The sequence below is a fragment of the Rhinolophus hipposideros genome (genome assembly GCF_964194185.1).
Source record: "Rhinolophus hipposideros genome assembly, chromosome: 9".
In the NCBI taxonomy this organism is placed as follows: Eukaryota; Metazoa; Chordata; class Mammalia; order Chiroptera; family Rhinolophidae; genus Rhinolophus; species Rhinolophus hipposideros.
In genome coordinates, this window is record NC_138055.1 from 79340932 (window position 1) to 79363957 (window position 23026).

At 35.3% G+C, this 23026-nt stretch overlaps 1 protein-coding gene across 7 annotated transcripts in view; it reads right to left on the reverse strand.

Moving 5' to 3' along the window:
- The window catches only part of MGAT4C (MGAT4 family member C), a 684332-nt gene that overhangs the window by 174886 nt on the left and 486420 nt on the right, over positions 1–23026 (reverse strand). Inside the window, exon 1 of one of the 7 annotated variants that reach the window (XM_081059248.1) lies at positions 14156–14321. The exons of the other annotated variants lie outside the window; for them this stretch is intronic. The gene's annotated coding sequence lies outside the window, so the exon portion shown is untranslated. Of the gene's footprint in view, positions 1–14155; positions 14322–23026 lie in introns of those variants that run through there. 7 annotated transcript variants of the gene reach the window in all.

A 23026-nucleotide genomic window follows, 5' to 3' on the forward strand; every position in this document is an offset into this window, starting at 1 on the left:
GAGTACTTTAGCGGCTGTTGCCACAGCACTGTCCTAGATGCCAGACCTGCTTGGCTGCTCTATGTGGGAAAGCACTTTATAAAGTATCACCCAGATGCCAAGGAAACCTCCTCCAGCCCTAACTGAAGGTGGGTAACCACATGTCACAGCGGCTTGGTCAGACGGTGCTGACAAGCCTAGTGCTTCTGTCTGATCTGTTGTCTGGCTTGGTCCCACCATGCCACCCTTCCTGAGCCATACCTGAACCTGCGTGGCTAACATCATCCTCATGTCATCTGAGATTAAGGAAGGGGAGAAAACTGAGAAGAGATAATTTGTGGCATCTAGGGTGTCCTCCCAGTGTCTTGAAAGTTATCCCCACTCCACTGCCCACCCCCTTTCACTTCTATCCTATCAAATCAGCCAGGTGCCTTCCATTGCCTGGGCCTCTCACACAGCTTTCTGAGACTCAGGGAAGAGCATTGAAGGGCCACTTAGTGAAATTTAAGTTTTCCCCAGCGCCTCAGCATCAAATATGTCAAGTTCCCCTTTATGCTGTGAACAGGCCAAAATTGGTCGTAGCCATGCATTCGGTCCTACGCAAGTGAATGCTGGCAAAACTCTCCAGTTGCAGAAGCCTGCAAGATTAATTCAGAGAAACACAGCACTCCCTTTCAGCTCACTGGCCAGAAAGCTGTTTTTGCTAAACACTGATGCTACTTCAGGCTCAACCTCTTTTTCATTTGAAATCGCATCCTTCCTCATATTTAACTGACTGAGTGATGCACTGATGGTCCTCTCAGATTCCCAAATTTAAATGTTTTGTCCCCGTGTGAATAGGCATGGCCTAACACAAGGATCTTTTTCGCTATTTCTCCTACTGAATATTCCACATGTACTTACTTCTTTTTTCATCTTGTAGTTTCTGTATATCTGGACACTTGACTTTGGATTAGAAGTTTCAAGAGGCTTACTGATTTGGTTTGCTTGTCAGGGAAAGTATTTTAGAATAGAATATTAGGGTGTTTTGAGACATATAGAAAGGAGAAAAGAGGAAAATATGTGAGGAGTGGGGCTGCTGAAAGACTAGCTGTGCCATCCAAACTGTGCACAGCCCCTCAGCAGTTGCTTCTGACAGGCAGTAACCTCCCCACCTCCCCTCACCACCTCCATACACACCCATATGTCCAAGCTCCTTAAGGGCTCTGCTGGCTCCTCAGAACTTCCGTCAATGCAAGAGGAGGGGGAGCTGTCTGTAGCTGCAAAAGGGGCCCTGGGGCAGGAGGCCTCTGATACTCTGCCTTATTAAGTGGCTAACAGGAATGGTGACCCCAAGTGATAATATCAGCAATGTGACTCAATTGCCCTCCTGCTGAGAACATGGGTCCCTAATCCAAAAATGTCTAATGAGCCAAACCCTACATACAGAACCTCGCCCCAGCTCTCCAAACCTACAATAAGTACCTTTGACTATAGCTATACCTGGTTGAGAGGTTGGGAGGCAGCTGGCCATCTTTCTGACCCCAATTATCACTGTCTCTTGGTTTCTTGATTCCTTTTTTCTCATTCAAAATGAGCATTTCCCCAGGGAGCTCTGCCACTTGCAAGTTTGGAGATTTCTAGAAAGTTCTACAAATGGATAGGGAGTGGTCTTAGAGGTCTCAAAATATGCTGTGATCACTCCTTGTGGCAGACACACCATAAGGTGTGACCCACACATCTTTGTATGATTCCCTCCCCCTGAGCGTGGGCAGAACCTTGACTGAATTATAGCCAAAAGAACGTGACAAAAGTCATGAGGTGTCACTCCCATGATTATATTGTCATATGACTCCATGTTATCAAACTCGAGCAAGAGACTCCGCTCTTGGCTTTGAAGAAGTAAGCTGGATGTTGAGAGAGGGCCTGAGAGAACATTCTGGCAAGAAACTGAGGCACCTGTAGGAACTCAGAGCAGTCCCCAGCTGATAGCCCGTGAGAAAACGGGGACTTCACTTCTACAGCCACAATTCTGATAGCCAGAATTCTGCCAGCAACCACAAGGCCTGAAAGAGAACTCAAACCCCAGAACAAAACACAGCTTGATAAGCACATTTACTGAGGCCTCTTGAGACTCAGAGCAAGAGACTTACCTAAGCTGAGCCTGTATCACTGACCTGTGGGAATAGTGAGATAAAGTCTATTGTTTTAGTCATCTAAATTTGTGATAATTTGATACAGCACACTAGAAAACGAAAACATCCCCCATGCTGTGAGAAGAGCCAGGAGGAGCAAAGAGGCATCACATTCCAGTGTAGCCCCTGTGACTTCTAATTCCAGCTCTTCAGGTCCCTGTAGACTTCAAACGCCCAAGCTGATTCCTGCAGATACCACTGCTGGTGAAGTTTATGTATTGTTTTTCTCACAAAGACAAAGACGTTAAAAGACAAGTAGGAGAAAAGCTTCTGAATACTCAGATGAGCAGTATCCTGAGTGAGGCATTCCCACACACGCACGCACACACACAGGATCACATGTACTGACTCTCCTTAGAATGCTTTGCTTCCTTGCTGCTATTGGGGAAGATGGTGATGCCGCAGAAGCCTGGGGGCTATACAAGATACCCTCGAAATGAAAGCTGTTTCTAACAATGCTATTGTGGCAGGGGTAGACAGGGATTCACAGAGGAGTGAGTTGCTCTGCCACCTTCTGAAAGACACCTCAGAGCTTCCAGTTCTGGCTCTCAATTGCAAGACCCAAATTAAGCTGTAACATAGAAAACCTGTCAGATTATGGCTCTCCAAAGGGATCTAAGTCTCAGGTCTCTCACCATATATTCATTTAATCAACATTTAATGAGTGTCTCCTCCTTGGTAGCACTGCTGACACAGCAGTGAATATGAAATCCCAAAACATAGGGAACTTTGAATCTAATAGTAGATGCAGAGAAGGAAATTACAATTAAAATGCACGACAGGGAAAGCGCAGGTGCTGTCTGAGCACAAAGGAGGGACACCTCACCATTCCAAGAAGGTGTGGGACAGAATCACCACAAACCCACCAGTAGAGACATCTGACCTGAGATGTGAAGGATGAAAAGGAACTGACACTACAGAGTGCTCTGAGCAGAAGGAACATGTACCAACACCCAAAGGTGAGTCTGAGGGCAGCGGGACATTAAGCATGGAGTTTGCAGGTTAGGCATAATAATAAGATAGAGCATTTATCCAGCATGAATTGGGTGTGTTGTGCTAAGAGGATGGTACACACCATTTCACTGGTCCTCATAACATTCCTCAGATGAGGCAACTGAGACACAGAGAGGTTAAGTGTCTTATCATGGTCATCCCTAGACTCAGTGCTGTGGCCAACTCTTTGAATTTCAAAATCCCTCTTTGACTTCACTTTTCTCTGAATCCATGGTGTATCACACTCCTCCTACCATGCCAGCTGCTAGAGTTGGTGATCAAATATTGTTGCTTTGTTATTCAGACTATTTTGGAGGGATATAATTTCTCTCCTGACTGTTTAGAAATGTCTTGCCCTTCCCAACAACAAGAACAAATAAATTAATCAAAGTGATTGTTCCTAAACAAATTAGAAATATCTTAAGAATAATTCTATAATTATTGTAGAGTTACCAGAATAAGTAGCTCACTGTGCAGACAACTTTGACAACAAAATTTTCTATCACTGTATCTATATTTTTACATATGCAAAGTTACATAATGTTATATGCACATACATTTATTCTGCATTCCTACTTGGATATTATAGTGTAGTATGCTCTCTAATCATAGAGATTTTTAATCCATATCTGCTGCATATCTTTCTATCTTTGGGTTTCAGTTAATTTTTCCAACCTCTTAAGATATGGGAGATCTTTTATTTAGCAGGCCATGAATATTTCCTGGCACAGAATCACTTGCTTAAAATGTATTGTGGCCTTCTGGAGGGTCCAAGTCTTAATGTGAGGAGGTGTATTTGTTCATTTGCTTACAAAGCAAGGGCAGATTATTGTCTAAAAAGATGCTTATACATGGTTTCAATTGAAACAGAATCATTTTTATAAGAATAAATTAACTGCCGATTAAATCATCCCCACAATTTAAAACAAAAATTGGATATGTGTTGTGCTTTCTTTTAACCATTATGATGTTTTAAACATAATGACTAGACTTTTAATATCTACTTATTTATTATAAGTATGTTTGGTACAAGTTATAAAGACCAATTTAAAACAGTAAATTTTACTTAATATTTCACATAGCCATCCAATAAATTTTTTTCCATTTATGAAGGAGTCAACATTTGACAGTTCTGTCCAGCAGGTCTTTATTCCTTTTCAGTTCTAAAGTGCTTGGACATGATTTCAGAGCTTAACAATCAATTTCCTGCTGGACTCCTTGCAGTCTAGCATGTCAAACTACTTTCTTTAAGCTACCAGTGACCTTCCCTTCAATTTAAAGTGTTCCTATATTTTGAGACTTTCTGCTACCCTTCATATGGTTGGCCACCACATTTTCAAGTATACTCTTTCTGGTTTCAGTAACATTAGTTATACCTACATAAACACATACACACACACACACACACACACACACACATATACACATATCAGTTTCTATCCTCTTTACTGAGTCTGCACTTCTTTATATTCTTCAATTATCTGTCTGTTCCAAAGGACACTTGCTTTATTTATATCAAAAGTTACAAGCAGATACTGATGGTATTTTTGTTGTTTGGCATGTAACTCAATGTGCACAACCTATCATCTTATTTGATGTACTTACATATTATGATTAGTTATGGGGTCATCCACATATTAGTGCCAAGGAGGCTGCAGACATGGACAAGTATTTAGTACTCTAGAAAAGTCAATTTAATTCTTATTTCTATGATTAAACTTCACTAGCATCTCAGTGCTTTTGCTTTTCCCTCAGTGCTTTTGCCAGCTTCTGCTTACCTATACCATTGATTTAGCTGCTACCCTTACTCTAGACATTTTGCCAGGTGCTAGAGATTCAATGGTGGACACAAAACAGACTCCACCATCACTTTCGTGAAGTTTAAAGTCTAGTGGTGAAGAATGGAATTAATTTAATCAACCAAGAAACCCTCCAATTGCAACTTTTGTAAGTGTTAAATAAGGTTGTAAGAGCCTGTAATTGGAAGATTTCATCTGGTCAAAGAGATCAAAAAGGACTTCTTTAAGGATGCACTTCTTTAAGTGAGATATGAATGCTGAGTTAGGAGTTCAGTATGTGAAGAATATTGCAAGGAACCTGCTAACCACAAGGAATGGAATGAGCTAAATCTCAGTGGTGAGACAGAGAAGACATTGTAAGAGAGATGACAAGATAGCAAATGTTGGTGGAACACACAAACCATTTTGGACCTTGTAAACTACATCAGTTTTGTCATCCTACAAGTAATGGAAAACTATTACAGAGTTTTAGTGACAAGCTGGTGAAGAGAGGCTATGAGAGAGAGGAAAAAGGGATGCCATGTTCCGATATATTTTTCATGGATAAAGGTTTGCTTGGGTTGCCTACCCCCAGCACCATCTTTTCCTTCCTCATCTAATGTTAAGAGGCAGTTCTAATAGTTTAGATTTAGTTCTCCTGCTGAATCAAAGGCCTCTGATTCTGAATATCCTTTATTTGTTGGGCTCCCTCTTCACAACCTCTAAATAATGGAATTCCCTAGAGCTTCTTCTCTAGTTGATATCCTTCAGTCATTGTTTTTGCATGTCAATAATTTGAAGATGGTTACTAAATATATTCATTCCAGTCTTGTATATCCAATAGCTACAAAGCATATCATCTTTGCTCCCGAATGAGCATCTCAAACATAGCAAATTCAAAGTATACAAAGAGAAAGAAAACCAGTTTCTATCCTTCCTTCTTTCTTTCCTTCCTTCCTTCCTTCCTTCCTTCCTTCCTTCCTTCCTTCCTTCCTTCCTTCCTTCCTTCCTTCCCTCAGGTAGTCAGGCATTCTTTTAATAAACATTTGCTAAACCCTTTTCCACGTCATGGGTAGTCAAAGAAGAATTAGGCAAAATCTTTGACTTCAAGGGAATAAACTATTCTATATAATTACTTATATCCCCAATGCGTAAGTATCAAAATCCTATATGTTAGTATTTTTTTTTTTCATTTACTTTCCCAAAAATATTTACTTTTTTGGTGATAATCTCCATCTCTCTAATGCCTCACAGTTCCTACCTATCTTCTACTGTCAAGAGCATTTCTCTTTCCTAAAGTTATCACTTAAACCCCATTATGTGATGTTGCTCTGAAAGTTTATACTAAAATCTAGGCAAAGAAGAAGGAGTACTAGATACAGACAGACAGTTGTCTTGCTTTCCTGGAGTGACCTCTCCTACCGTCTTTTGTGCCTGGCCATGACACCCATATTCTTAATGCACATCGACACCACACTTATCTCTGTATCTCTTCTACCTAACAGAGTACCTACAGCGTAATAGATGTAGGAGGCTACAGATAAAGCCTACTTAATTGTACCCTCATTTGATGCCATCTATTTCTCCATGTTGGAAACTCATCCTTATTGTATAAGTGAATACATTTAGAATAACGGTTTTGGGAACTGTCCTATGAAACAATTGTGAAACTAATTAGTATATGGTCTTCATTAATGCTCCTTCTGATCCTCTTCCCTCATTTGTGTTTACCATGAATCATATACCACCTAAATCACACCAAGAAGGAAATAGGATGATGCTTTCTTTTCCTTTTAAGATAAATGTTTAATAAATAGCTTTTATATATGTTGTTCAAGTAATTGAAAAATATATATAACTACAATGAATTGAATCATCTGATAAGAAGGATGTTTGTTCCTCTGGATCTTCCAGCTGACCCTGGCCTAATACTGAACCATTGGGTCATGCAGGATCAGATGTTTCCTCTCATCAGCTGATGTGTAGTCAAGATAATCAAGAGTGAATAATTACTGACTCAAGGACTCTACCTCAAACTCTGATATTCTCCTCAATTGTGCCATGGGTTGTTGCCTCCTTCTGTATTCTTGAGTAATTAGCCATCCCTTTGGATAGCATCCATTATTTAAAAGAAATTAATAGAATGGGGAATCTGATAATGCTATTTGAAATCTAATGAAGTGTATTCTCTTGGCCATTTTGCTCCTTTGATGGGTCAGTCTACTTTAAATTATCTTGGTTAATCTTGCTGTCTGTTTCTTTTAGGAGGCTTTCCACATTTACTCGAAACCACAGTGCTCTATCTCGTTACAGACTTTCCATAGTGTATACATTTAGAAAATTTCAATTTAACCTTCCAACCAAGGCCTATAGTTATACAATTATCACCAGGTTGTCCCTCTTGGTTTCGTACAACTAGCATCTCTTCTGATACTTTGGCTCCCTCTCATCACTGCCTCCAGTCATAAACACCAGTCCTTACCCGAACACACTATTTTCTCTCCTCCCACTTTGACTTTGTACATATTGGACGCCACTCTGTCTGAAATATCCTTTGCTGGTCTCAAATTCGAAAATTTTCTACTCATTTTTAAAAACTCTACTGACAGCTTATTTTGGAAAAAATGTTCTGATTTTTACAGATAGAATAAGTCATTCCTTGTCTATGATTCCTCAGCACTCTGTGTAAACCTCTAATATAAAACTTATCTCAATGTATTATAATTATTTATGTCCAACTTTGTGTTGATCTCTAGACCATGAGCCCTTTGCGATCAGCAACAGTGCTTTGTTCATTGCTGGCATGTCATAGGTGCTCAATAATCATGTGACTATGCTTGAAATAATTTATGGATGAGTCAGAGCATTTATAAGATAAAAAAGAATATGTTAGTGAAATGATATGTAAGATTGTTCTGTTATGTTTTACACTTACATTAACACCTTGATTTTACAAGATTATAAACTATAAGGAAGATAATTTTATTATTCCTTTTTTTGTTGTTTGTTTCTTTTGATATAAGACTGGGCACATGGTAGATGATGCACTAAAAAAACAAACAAACAAAAACTTATACACACACACACAGATTTTAGAAATCAAAAGAATCTTATTTTGCCTTTCAGAGTGTGTTAGGGACAGAGAACAGCACGAATGAGAGAAGGATAGTAGGCTTATCTCCACTTCACCAACCATGTGAAACAATGAGCTATTGTTGAAAAGCAGGAGAGGGTTGATTTCTACCTGTATAAAAACAAATAAAGCCTTTTAGCACTACACATTTCAAACTCTCATCAAATCATAAAAAAATGGAATAAAAGATAAAACAAGTAGAGTAAATTGAGTAAAATATAAAGGAGAAAACTAGAGGACTTCATATATATATGAATAATTCTGGGGTGCCAGAGAAATTTATACAAGTGAACACTTTTGACAATGTTGCTCAAGCAGTAGTTCGCTGTAATCAGAAGTATCTGGACGCTGATGGTAACCACTCTAAGCATATCTTGTAATTGCAGAAGTCAAACGTGACTTATAGTCATCTTTTGATATTGGTATATGTTGAGTATTACAATTTTGATACAGTTTTACTTTCTTAAGATGTGTATACATTTTTCTGGCACCATTTGTATATAGACACACACATGCATACATATCTCCCATATTATATCATTTTAAAGTTTGGAATAGCTCCTAAAAGTTATTTAATTCAATTTTACTTAATTCATTTTTCACATTTAAAATGTGAAATATAAGACATATCAGCAATCTATATGCAGTAACTGATAAGGCTATATCTAGTACTCAAAACTCCTGAAATCAACATCAAGTTTTAAAGAGTAATTAGCATGACTGTTTCCCAAGTGTTTTGTGTTCATAATATATCAGATTTTTTATATTTGTAAATAGGGTTTTTAATGAAACTCCTGAATTGATTAAAACACACACACACACACACACACACTCACACACACACACACAATGCTAAGCAAGTCAGGAACAGTGAAAACACTAAAAGAGGGCAGCACTGACTGAGCACATTATAATATATGTCAGTCCCTGTTCTCTGCACTGATAAGCTCACAACATTTGCACAACAACCCTATGAAGTAGGTACTTTTACTTCCGCCAGTTTTTATATGAAAAAATAAGGCCTGAATGGAGTGGGAAAAAATTAACCTCAGGTAGTCTGTTCTCAGAAACCATATTTTTACCATAGTGCATGCCAACAAACAAAAAACATCTTTGAAAGCATGTGCTCTTTATTGCTCTACAGGTCAGAACGTTTGCCCATCCAATCACACTGTCTTATGTAGTTACATTTAAGAAAAGTTCCTGGAACTTATCTTTGCACCCTGCTTCTCTATCAGTCACAGCGGATGTTATCATGCTCTACCCCACATTATAAATTTCACCCAGGTCAATATTTCATCTGACTGACTGCAGTAGCAATATGTGTCATCTTAGCAAAACTACAGTTTTCACATTGACTCAAACGCTATGGTCCACCGCTGAGAGTTTCACAATGTGGCATATGGCATATGGGTAGACAGTCACTCTGAATGAGGACTGTCACCAAGAATGCCTTACACTGTATTCAGTTCCTTGCCTCTGAAATCAGAATCACAGAACAAGCAACCGATCCTCTGCTTGTAGTAGATTTTGCATTTAAAAAAACCACTCAGTTTATAGTTTTTATTACAAACACTATCAAAATTAATTCCGGAATATTATTAGGTAAAAGTAGCTAAATTAAAGGCTTAGTATCTTGTAAAACTTTTTGTCAAAACACCATGGCTTAATATCCTTTGAATTTAACTAATTCATACCTTTAATTATTGCATTCTAATTTTACTCCTTCATTCAGCTCATTTCAAAGGCACATTAGTCGAAGGTCTTAATTCAGGGATATAATTTTATTATTATGTAATATTATAGGAGTAAATTTGTGCTGAATCAAGTGTGTGTAGGCAACTTTTAATTGTTTACAATTTATATATACGTCACAAGATAGATTCTTCATTGGCTAATTAAATGATACCATCTAAAAATGGTTTATCTTCAAGTGATAGGTTCTATGTACAGATTGATTTTTCTCTGAGGAGGTTAGACTTCAGGCTTCCTTTTCTTTTTCTTTTTTTTTTTTTTTACTTTTAAGTCACTGGGCATGTGTAAATAAATTTAATGAGTAATAAATATCCTTTCAGTTCAATGATCCTAAGACTCGTATTAATATATGCCAAACTACTGAAAAAAACGGGTGTTAAATGTCAGATTATTTCTTTTTTTGTTTCTTTCAAATACAAACTACTATCATTTGGAAGATATTGTTAACTTTTTTAAAAGAAAAGATAAAATTCATTTATTTCTCACTCTTTTCTTTATATTACCTAAACACTATGTAATGCCAACCAACTGTAAATTCAATGCATTATGACCGTCAAAGACTATTATAAAGTAGAGGATAAATATGCAGCTAGATTGCTTGAATGTACAAAATCACTTTGTCCAAAAATATTTTTTTTCAATCCATTGTAATTCAAGCATTTCACTTTGGTAAATTGCAATTATCACATTCAGAACCAAAGATGAGTTATAAATTAATCAATAGACATTTTTATAATACCCAAATGTAAAGTATTTACAAATCCATTTTCAGGTTAGAACATACCTGAGAACTTAAAGATATATAGGAATACAAGAAATGCAAATAAGTCCATATCTCAACTCCTATTCCTAGCAAGTTCTCTGTTTTATTCAGTTACATCTTGAAATACATTTTATGTTTAATTAAAGATAAGAGTTTGTCAGATAGAAAAAAATATATATAACATACATCAGAGCAAGGATCTTTTATACTGTTTAGTTAAAAATAAATCCAAGTACCTAGAAGAGTGCTTGACACAGAGTACACAAGTGAAAAAAGAAATACCAACAACAACAACAACAACAAAACAAGGTAGATAGCCAGATATATGGAGGAAGATGGGGTAGGGGAAGAGAGAAAAGGGACTGATTGATTGATTGATTGATTGATTGATTGACTGATTTGGGGCATTAAAATTTGAAAGCTTGTTTCTGATTCTGACTTCTCCATTTACTGATTTACTGATGAGGTGATCTTTGGCAACAAATTAAAAAGTCTTCATTTCCTTAGCAGCATAATATCAATTACTTTACCACAGACCAATTGTTACAAATGAATGATATTATGTCTATGAGACACCTTTTACATTTTAAAATACATACAAACATTATGTTTATGCACACAAAATATACACCTAAATATCCATGCATTCACATACAATTATAAGCTCAAACTAAAATGATATCGTGTCTGCTATATTCTTGATTTAACTTAAAAGTTGGCCGTGACAGACCAGAATTTCACACCTTTAAGATAAGCATAGAATTTATGACATATTCAAGTACTTCAACTGAGAAAGTGGAAAACTCAATGGTATTATGCATTCAAATAATTAAAAGAAGCTAACAAAGATGCCTATCTAAACTAAGCTCTAGGAGAGCATACAAGAGGGAAAAAAGTTATTTTGGAAGAAATAATGATATAATTTGAGGAACAATTTTCAAGAGAAAATAATATATCACCCTCAGCCTCTGGGAGATGCAGAGAACTTCAAAACAGTTAATATAAATATTTTCCTCACTGAAAATTTTCCATTGCTTTAAAAGACCTGTAAAACCAGTCACTTGGTACCATTTAACTTGGTGCACCACATGCAAATAACTGGACAAGATAATACAGAGAACAAAAATGCAAAAGAAAAAAAATGCTTAACTTAGACAAAGGACATATGTATTAGAAAGAGAACAAAGAACACAGTGATACATGTAGCATAATGCATCTTCTACCTATGGCTAGAACTAAGAATTCTTCCTAGGGAGCGTGTGGCATGGGGCAATTGCTATGATTCCACTGATGTCCTCTCATTAAAAAAAAAAAAAAATAGTGAAAACTTTCTATCAATGAAGTCTACCATCCAGGTAGATCATATCATGTATGTCCATGTTGTACAAAGTTGTTCAAAGGAAAACAAAGAGATAAGCAACTCTAACCCTGTAATCACTACCAAAGCAGTTAATTTTTGTGATTAGAGAAACTAAGACTGAGGGAAGCATTTGTACACTGCAGAAAATGCAATCTTAAATGTCTAGACTGTCCATTGCCTGAGTAAGGTTTTCTTCATTGCTGACAGAATGATATACATAGATTTTTACAGAGCTAATTGTTGGAAAACAAACGCTTTCCCCTGGTCAAGATTGATCACCTGTAAAAACGACAGTCAATACCTTTGGGTTGTTCAACTCCACTTTAAAGTACTTAAGGGGAAAAAAAAACAATCATTTCAAAATGGCGAATCATTATGCTTTCAAGTTCGTATTACCAAACTTTTGGATTCCCACTTTCAGATTTTAAAATTCACAGAATAACCAACACATATCTCCCTGCAAAAAATGAAATCCAGATACGTATGTGTCAGCTTTTGAGCTTTAGTGGATTATTATGTTGTCTTGCTTGAGACAACAAAGCTCAATCCCTTAGATTTCATTAATACACATCTGACGCTTTCTATAAAATCAGTGTTGTTCAGACCTGAATTGACTGAAGTAGACAAATTGAACAGTAATGTCAAACACTGCCAAACAGGACTGGACTGGTTTAAAGACAGAGAAGTGTGACATAGCTGACAAAACCCTGCTGTCTTCAAGCACAACTTAAGCATCTCCAAACCCTCATTTCTAATTATCTAAATTACTGGTGTGCACAGGCAAAAATAGCAGGGGTGCCCAAAAAAGTACACACATTTTAAGAGATGTTATCTATATTCCAGCAGTAGTTTGCCATATTCAGAAGTGTCTGGACTCTGATGGTAACCTCTTTGAGCATCTCTTGTAATTACAGAAGTCAAATGTGACTTGTATTCATCTTTTGTTTTTGGTATATATTGAGTATTGCAATTAATACAGTTTTTTTTTCCTTTCTTAAAATGTGTATACATTTTTTTTGGCACTCTCTGTATCTGATGTTAAAGCAGAGTAAAAATAAAGCTGGAAAGCATGAGCATATCAAAGCCTGCTAGACAAGTCATTATTGAAAAGTTTTATTACCCTAGAAGAGATGGAGATGCTGATAGAATAAGAGGACATGTTATAAATACAGCTATTTATACTTTTTTGTGTCTTCATGTCATAAATAACTGCATGCTAATTTAAAATAACAGTTTACTATGTTATATTGTGATAATAAACAATATTTGAGGAGATAAAAATGTTTTTGAATTCTTCATTCGATAGCATGTGAACATTCTTAGTCAATTAAAAGCTTGCATTGTATCTGATTTTTCCGGATCCCTGTCAGATTCAGTCCCTATATCCATAGCAACTCAACAGCTATAAGTACATTTGTTTTGCTGCAATACTATAAGGATCCTCAGGCACAAATATTTCTAATAATAATTAAATAATTGAAAACTTTATTTTCAGCATTTCAATATTCTGCAGATACATAAAACACAGTATTCTGTTATACATTTAAAAGCATTCAGTGGAATAAGTGATTTTAATGTCTCTTAATTCCAGAAAACAAAGACAAAAACAAAACCAAAAAAAAACAACGTTCCATAAAACTATTTGTTACTGTCATTTTAAAATGATGAATATGAATACAAAATACTACAACTTTATTTCAGAAGCTAAAGTCTTTGCTTACTTGGTAAAATGTGTTTTCCTGTATAGATCCAACTTCGGAAAACTGTCCCAAAGAACTATCATTTAACAATTAGAAACTTTGACTCATTTTCAATTTATAGCAATACTACTTGGTTGACCATTTCTACTTGTACTCTTTGCTACTAACAGCAAAACATACAGAGACGAAGCAAAGTGCTATACATATCCATATACATTTTTTAAAAACAAATTAAAAATAACAATCCTCTAATAGCAGTTACTTTCCTTTTTGTAAAGAAACTCTGAATGTGCCTGATTTTCATTTTCTCCTATAAATGAGTTTGCCAGGTACATGTTAGCAAGCTCTTTTTCAATTCATTTTACTAAATCCACACTTCCTTTTAATAACGCTAAACATTCCTCTCATTCAAAGCCTAGATAGTAATCCTGTTCGACCCTGACACCAGTTTCTTACATTGCCTCCTCTGTTACATCTACCTTTATTTGGAAAGAGAAGGTAAAACAGAAGAGGCTCTTACCAGAGACAGGGAAAACAATTCATTCAGTTAGATCCAACAGTGCTGTGTGCAGCCTGGCAGCATGAGTGATCCTTGGGCCTCACACAAAAGCGAGATAATTGGCTCTCAATGAAGAGATGTAAACATCCATCATAATGGCTCTGGGGCTGAAACTGAACGCTACCTCAGCTGTTCTGTGTACTCCGACTGGAAGATGATGTCACAAACATCAACTGGGTGTACTCTCATTGGCTTCTTTTACCTGGAATCATATCTTAACCCTAAACTGTCAGCTGCAAATTGTAATGCTTATCTCTGACTATAATTTTTGCTGAAAGGGAAGTGAAAGTGACGTTGAGCTACTGATGGGCAGCAAACTGAAAATACTGCCCCAAATATGCTAAGACCCATTGACATAATTAATTAATTAGGTCCCGTGGGAATTTTGTCTTTTAAATATGCTTATTAAAGCACAGTATTTATAGAAGATATTCCACAGAATGGATATTAAAGAAACAGATTCATGTAATTACAACATCCAGAATTTTAAATTTTCTAATTACTTTGCATTGATTTTACAGAACTACCCCCATGAAATTAAGGAAGTTGAGTTGAGGAAAATTTCAATGTAGACAACTGTTCAGTGGAGTTTTCAATTACTTTGGTCAGAGCAACCATCTGTATTTTTAAATCTTCTAAAATAAATTAAAAAATTAAAATGCATTTTACTTCCTGAATGTTAAATAGTATGGCCATAGTTTTGTGTAATAAAGCTTAAAGTATGAGATATTAAAAGCATAACATCACTAAAAAAATAATGTTAAATAGTGGTTTGCACAAAGAGTAATATGTAAGTCACTAGAACTATAGAGAAACCCATTTCAGTAATTGAAGTCTACTTTATAATATAGTGCTGTTCACTTTCAGTACAAGCATGGAATAATTATCCGTCCCTTATCCTCTATCCTGACAAAAGCCCCAGACTTCTCCCCAAGATTAAATCCAGTGGGAGAGGATGATAATGGGCTAAGCTGGTTACAGCACTTTGCTGCCAGAGGGCCAAAACTACAATCACCTTGAAATATATCCAAGCTTTCCCCACCAAAAGGAGCTGTCAGCCACATAACTGTGAGATGCAAAAATTAGCAGAACTATTCAATGACCAGCTCCTTCTAAATTCAGCCAAGTCATATCCCAAGGCAAGCCCTTTCAAAACTGTGCGGCTTAGCATACAAACAGTAGAACCACCTGGAGAGAGTGAGAGCAATTTGCTTCATCCATCTCCACTTTTAGGGAAAGGAGGTCAAACAGTGTCCTTGTATGTCTTTATGTTGGTTCATGTCCTGAATAATGGATTCAGGACAAATAGTTATTATAATCCCTCCACATTTCCAATGACAGAAAATTGGTTTTATTGTACAGCTCAATGAAAGTTCTAAAAGTTGAAAGTATATGAAAAGATACTTTCATAGAGCATATGTTCAAAATTTCCTCCCAAGTTCTAACTTTCGTGAACATAGATTTAATTATTTATTGGTCTTAGTAATAAGTTAGTGGGTGATCTATGGGTAAGATTTCTAGATTTGGGTTCAAAGATCCAGCCTCTAATTCTCACTGTATCACCTACTATCGGTAAGATTTTTGAAAAATTAATAATTTTCAGGTATAGAATGAGAATGAAAATGTTATCTACAGGGAAAAAATGTTGAAGTAGGGATTAAACGAAATGAGACAATGTACAAATATATAAAATTTAAAATATACATAAATATAAAATGCAGTTAATATTGCTGTTATTCAGATAGCATTTTTGGTACATGGTCTGTCACCATGTACCAAAATTAATTCAAAATGGATCAAAGACTTAAGCATAAGACCTGACACAATAAACTGCATTGAAGAAAACATAGGTACTAAACTTATGGACCTTGGGTTCAAAGAGCATTTTATGAATTTGACTCCAAAGGCAATGGAAGTAAAAACTAAAATAAACAAATGGGATTATATGAAACTGAAAAGCTTCTGCACAGCAAAAGAAACTATTGACAAAATAATGAGGCAACCAACTGAATGGGAGAAGATTTTCGCAAACAGTTCCTCTGATAAGGGGCTAATATCCAAAATATACAAGGAACTCATGAAACTCAACTACAAAAAAACAAACAACCCAATTGAAAAATGGACAGAGGACCTGAAGAGACATTTCTCCAAAGAGGACATACAAATGGCAAATAGACATATGAAAAAATGCTCAACATCGCTAATCATCAGAGAAATGCAAATGAAAACCACAATGAGATATCACCTCACCCCAGTCAGAATGGCTTTCATCAACAAAACAAATAGTAACAAGTGTTGGAGAGGCTGTGGAGAAAAAGGAACTCTCATACACTGTTGGTGGGAATGCAGACTGGTGCAGCCGCTATGGAAGGCAGTGTGGAGGTTCCTCAAGAAATTACGAATAGAATTACCATATGACCCAGCAATCGCTCTCCTGGGTATCTACCCCAAAAATATAAAAGCATTTCTCTATAGAGACACGTGTACGCCAATGTTCATTGCAGCTTTGTTTACGGTGGCCAAGACATGGAAACAACCAAAATGTCCTTCGATAGATGAATGGATAAAGAAGTTGTGGTACATATACACAATGGAATACTATTTGGCGTTAAGGAAAGATGATATAGGAGCATTTGTGACAACATGGATGGATCTCGAGAGAATAATGCTAAGTGAAATAAGTCAGACAGAAAAAGCAGAGAACCCTATGATTTCACTGATATGTGGTATATAAACCAAAAAGAACAAGACAAACAAATGAGAAACAAAAACTCATAGACACAGACAATAATTTAGTGGTTACCAGAGGGTAAGGGGGTGGGGGGTGGGTGATGAGGGTAAAGGGGATCAAATATATGGTGATGGAAGAAGAACTGACTCTGGGTGATGAACACACAATGGGATTTATAGATGATGTAATACAGAATTGTACACCTGAAATCTATGTAAATTTACTAACAATTGTCACCCCAATAAAATTAATTAAAAAAAATATTGCTGTTATTCAGAAGTTCAAACATGTTTATTTTAAAGGCATTTGGGTAATTTAAAAGAGTTGATCCAATACCTTCAAAATAATAAAGAACTATTATTATCCTAAACCCTTAAAATTTCTACTACAAAATTCTATTGCAAGTCGATTTATAAAATTGATTAATAACTTGATTTATAAAATTGACTCTATTAGTGGTCTTTTTAAATTTGTTGCCCCTCCCAGTATTATTTGTAATTTAATTATATTAGTCAAGTTCAAGAATCTAGACTCAAGCAGACTATTTGTCAAAATGTACTTTGGTGGGAAAGACACTGTTCATTTATTTCTGCCTAAAACATGGGAATTTAGATGGAACTGTATATAGAAAAAGAGTCATTGCTGTTCAAAATGCTATAAAATTGAATTACAGATCAGAAAGATGAATTTGGAAAATGGGAATGTCAACGGTATTTCAGGTAAACAAATGATAAAACTACGTAAGATTGTAAATGCTAAAATGATATGTCATGGAGAAAATAATTACTTATAAAATAAAATACGCTCCTCTCTGTCATACATTATATAAAATTTTAAAGGTGTAAATATGTAATGGCAGAGATAAAAAACTAACAAAATTAGATAATATTTTGTTGCATGTAGAAATCATGCTGCTATATAATTAATTGAAATATGTACATGGGCATATATGTTTCAGTTAAATTTTTTTCCCAACTACTAAGCAACTCAGTTAATTCTTAAGATAAATGTATATTCTGGTGATTTTAGTAAACACAGATCATAATCTTTGTCATTTTGTTTTGTGTTTGGGGACTGCCCTGTCACACACAGGGCACGATGAGGACTGGGGAGTATGGATACTCCTACGCCCAGCAGGCACTGTATGTCAAACACCCACAGCCTTCACATGCTTCATTCATGAGTGGATGCCTTGGTAGAAGACCCTAATTTTGTGTTATTAAAATATGTAAATACATTTTTTTAAGAATATAGATTGTCATGCTTGCATTACACAAATTCAAGACTTTGAATTACACAAATTCAAGACTAATCAATGCATCAGTAAAATTTTAAGGGAGTTCACTTATAAAATATGAAAACATAAGTATTTGAATTGTGTACAAAATAGGAAAACTAATGTAATATAATTTAATTCCTAGGCGAAGGAATAGAAGAGAAGGAAAATATAGTAGAAATGTTTTAATGATGCCTTATAATATTGAATGACTCTTTACTCCATCCACTGTCAATTTCAAATTTTATTATAATTCATTAGGACAGAATGCATACTTTAGTTTTAAATAATTACATCCATACACTCAAAAAAGTTTCAGATAAATACAGCATATAATATACTGAGTGTGCCAAAAAAAAATGTATACAAGTTGACAGTTCGGTCAACTTTACTCAAGCAGTAGTTTGCCGTCATCAGAATTGTCTGGATGCTGACGGTAACCACTTTGAGCACCTCTTGTAATTACAGAAGTCAAATGTGACTTGTATTAATCTTTTGTTATCAGTAAGTATTGAGTATTATAATTTTAATACAGTTTTCATTTCTTAAAATGTGTATACTTTTTTGGCACCTTCTGTATTACGTAGAGAATTCAGTGTGATTATTCTAGTATAGTATTTTACACATAACAGAAAACTTATATTTCTTTATCGTGGGCAGTAATCATCTGAAATTACTGATGAGTGGAAGTTATGAAGTTTATAGTAATTCTTTGAAATATCTCTTTAGGAAGAGAAGAGATATTTAAGATCAGGGCCTTCCAGTAATTTATTTGCCATGTGTCCTTTTAAGTGTCTACTTAAATAAATGATACTCAGTCTCCGCATGCATATGTGTTAAAGCTGAGAATAAGACTGTGAATATGTAACATGAACACTGATGATAAGAAATGGAAATCCTTATTGTTATCATAAACTTCTATTATTAGGTTGGTGCAAAAGTTGGTGCAAAAAATTGCGGTTTTTGCAATTATTTTAAACCTTTAAAAACGCAATTACTTTTGTACCGACCTAATGATAAAAAATCCAACCTGATTACATACTGCAAAAAAAAAAATCCTAAATGTAACAATGTTGCAACATTAAGAGACTGCAAGAAAATGCAAGAATGATGCCATTCTTTGAATACACTATTTATTATATACTAGTAGAGAAATAAAATACATTTTTGTCAGGATTTTAAAAATATCTCCAATTTCAAAAAAAAAAGGTAAAATGAAAAACACTACATTTTATAATGAATTTATCAGCATTGCTTCATTTCTTATTTTACATTCCTTTATCTAAAATGGACAGGAAGCACTTGTGAGTTCCAGAGAACTGACAAATATTTTAACTTTAACAGCTACATACAGGCTTAGTATAAGGGGAATATGTAAGGTGAAAGGAAGAAAAAAAAAAACTACAGGAATTAATCTAGGTATTATTCTGAGTAAATTTATATCAGTAAATATTGCCTGATATGAAGAACATGAAGTCTATAAAAACATTTTTGACAAATGAAGTAGATTTTTGAGTTTCAAGCCAAGTATACACCTTTTTAAAAAAATTTTTATTAAATTTATTGGGGTGACATTGGTTAGCAAAATTACGTAGGTTTCAAGTGTACATTTCTATAATACATTGTTTATATATTGCATTACTTGTTCACCACCCAGAGTCAATTTTATTACAATACTTATATACTATATATTTCCCAGGAGCTGAAATCATTGCAGTATTTAATTGCCTGACAATTATTTCTGTTACATCAATTTTGTGGTTAAATTAATATTTATATTAGCAAAACAAATCAGCACTAGAGGCTAATTAAACTGGAGAAACCAGCCTCCAATGTTTCCTAACGTACCCACTAATAAACTAGGGTATAGTGTTAGGTTAATACTAACTTTAGAAGAAATAAACATGTCTGTCAGGTGAAAAATTGATAGACAAGACTTAGGAATTTAAAGAGGTTTTAAAATCTTCTGAACATTATTATTTACGCTGAGAAGTTAGGAATATTAGAATATAGCATTTTACTACATCTTGCACCATCAACCGTCCTATTGCTGAGCTATCCACAAGATGGCAACTCTGTTTACATGGCCGCTAATACGCTTAATACACTATATTGTCCTTTTATTATTACTATTTAAAGAGATGTATTACGCCAAGTAAATAAGGAACTTATATGCAGCAAGGCTCATATTAGGTAACTTTTCAGTTTAAGAAGAATAAATGCTTAAAGGTATTTATTAAAACTTCTTGAAAAGCAGGAATTATTTAAATCATCTTAAAATGTCTGACTTCAAAATGTTATCTGTTGCTAACACAATTCTCAAATGCTTCATCCCGGACTTATTTTAGAGGTTAATTTATTTATAAGAAACGGTTTTATTTTGTATCATAAAGACTTTTATATTGCTTTTTGAAAAATGCAAACAGTATTCAAAATAACTGTGACTGAATCAATGATAACTCACTTGTACAGTAAGAGATATGTGAGAATTATATTTTCCATCCACTAAATTCTAGGCATAACTAAATCCGAAAAGATATCTATTGACCTTGCTTATATTCCTTTTTTTACACTTTGTCATATTCACTGTCATTTTTTTTTTCTTTATGTCTACCTTAAATCTACTGTGTGGCAGCTTTAGTATATTATCTTTATTTCTATTTCCTGTGCAGATAAATTTTTGAAAATACTTAGAATTATTAGGTCATATCATGTTTATTTTCTGAGAATAAATATCTCCAAGATGTTTGACTGTGTTCATGTTTCAATAAATTTTACTCTAGAGAAGGAGAAAGTGACTAAATAAGGGTAAAGGAAGATCTCCCCTCTTGTATGTTAAATATATATTAATTCTCCAACATGAAGACAAAAAGCTCATGCAATTTTAGTGACTTAGAGTGTTGTTTTTAAGTGTAAACTGAAAACATTAACTAATCATGGAAGATATCTTGATTTAATACCTACGCTAATTTATTTTACCAGGTTCTCTTTTGAAGTTCATGGTTAATCTCTGTATGAGACCTAAAGATCCGTGGGCAAAAGGATTTGTTTTTCACCATCTTCTCTGAAAAACTACATTTTTTTGTTTCTGTTTTTAAACTACATATTAATTAAGGATATTTCACTTGCTTTCTTATAAATATATTTTGATTGGTCCCTCCTATAAAATTTTATAAATTCACTGTGACTTTTTTGTTCCACCTCAATTTTGTCACATTTTGTGTCATATTACCCAAATCAGATCCCATCAAGGCCTACTATTCCCACAAATATGGCACAGCATTAATCTCATAGAAACTTAGAATTGAATTTAGATTTTGATGAGGAAAAACTGAACACAACTGCCTTATATTTGACAAGAGAAAACAGTTATCCATGTAAAACCCACTATGCTCAAAACACTGCTTTATACATATGATGTCTATATACGAAAGATAGTGAGAAACAGATTACTAATTGTTGTCACACAGCAGCCTACCCATCTGTCCCCTTGTGCCTACCCCTAAAGAAAGGAGAGTCTGTGAGACTGATCCTTTCAGGGACCTTGCTTCACCTTTGTACTTATACCTTATGTCTCCTTATTTGGCCCCAAATGATGGCTGATTAGTTAATGACGGGTAAGATTCATCAAGGAAGGAACAACCTAAAACAGGCACAGTCACCTAGGAGCCATCTGGAGGACTCACAGGGTTGATAGAGGTGGGCACAGAACCCCACCTTCCCCCGGCTAAGGAGGGCTTCTGCCTATGTGGCTGTATTCCTTCCTACAACCTGCTTGGGAAGAGATTCAATGATGTGATAACATCAGTCCTCCATCTATTCATATCAGTAAGTTTCAGCATAAAGATTTTGTCCCTTGGAGAGGTACATACAACAATTACTGAGACATCCTGGGACTTTCTGTTTCGGCCACTTGCAGGCAAGGGTGATTGGTTTGAATCAGTTTCCTAATATAATGTATGAAATTCACAGACCATGGAGAAAAACAATGCTACTTCCTTGTAAAGCCACAAGGTGGTCCAATTCGGGGCTCTCAGGATCCTTTGAGGCTGTGAGACCCTTGGCCCCTATAGCATAAATCTCTTGACTTCTGTTTCTTTCTTAACCCTTCGCTGCCCCTTCTCGTTCTCTCCCTGCCCGTGTCATGCTGGACATGACAACTAATTATGTACAGTATTTTATACCATACTATAACTTTGTAGCAGAAGAGTCTTCAAATCATTCATAAAAATCCACTTTACCACAAGGAGAATTAGGATTATTGTAATAGTAAAAATATATATACATATCACCATCACCATCACTGGTTTGAGTATTTAATTTGTGCTAGGCACAGTGCCAAATAGTTTATGTTTACTACATAATTGTTTGTTTGTTTACAACAGCTCTCCAAGGCAGGTCAATGTTAAGACTTTCAAAAGGGCTCTTACATTTACACTATACACCAGTTATTTTTCAGTCATAGTTGCTTATTTGAATCTCAAACTTTGAAATGTCAGAATATAGGGTCCTGCTATGGACTAAATATTTGTATGATCGCCACACCCCACAATTCCTATGTTGAAACCTAATGCCCAATGTGATGATATTAGGACATGGGACTTTTGGGATTATTATTAGTTTCCTTATAATTGAAAGGACCCCAGAGAGTTACCTACCCCTTACCCCGTTACAATAAAAAGATAGAATAGTTGTCTACCAACCAGGAAGTTTGTCCTGGACAAACACTGAATGAGCCAGTGTCTTCTTTTGGGCTTCCTAGCCTCCAGGACTATGAGAAATAAATTTATATTGTTTATAAGCTACCTCGTTTATGGTATTTTTG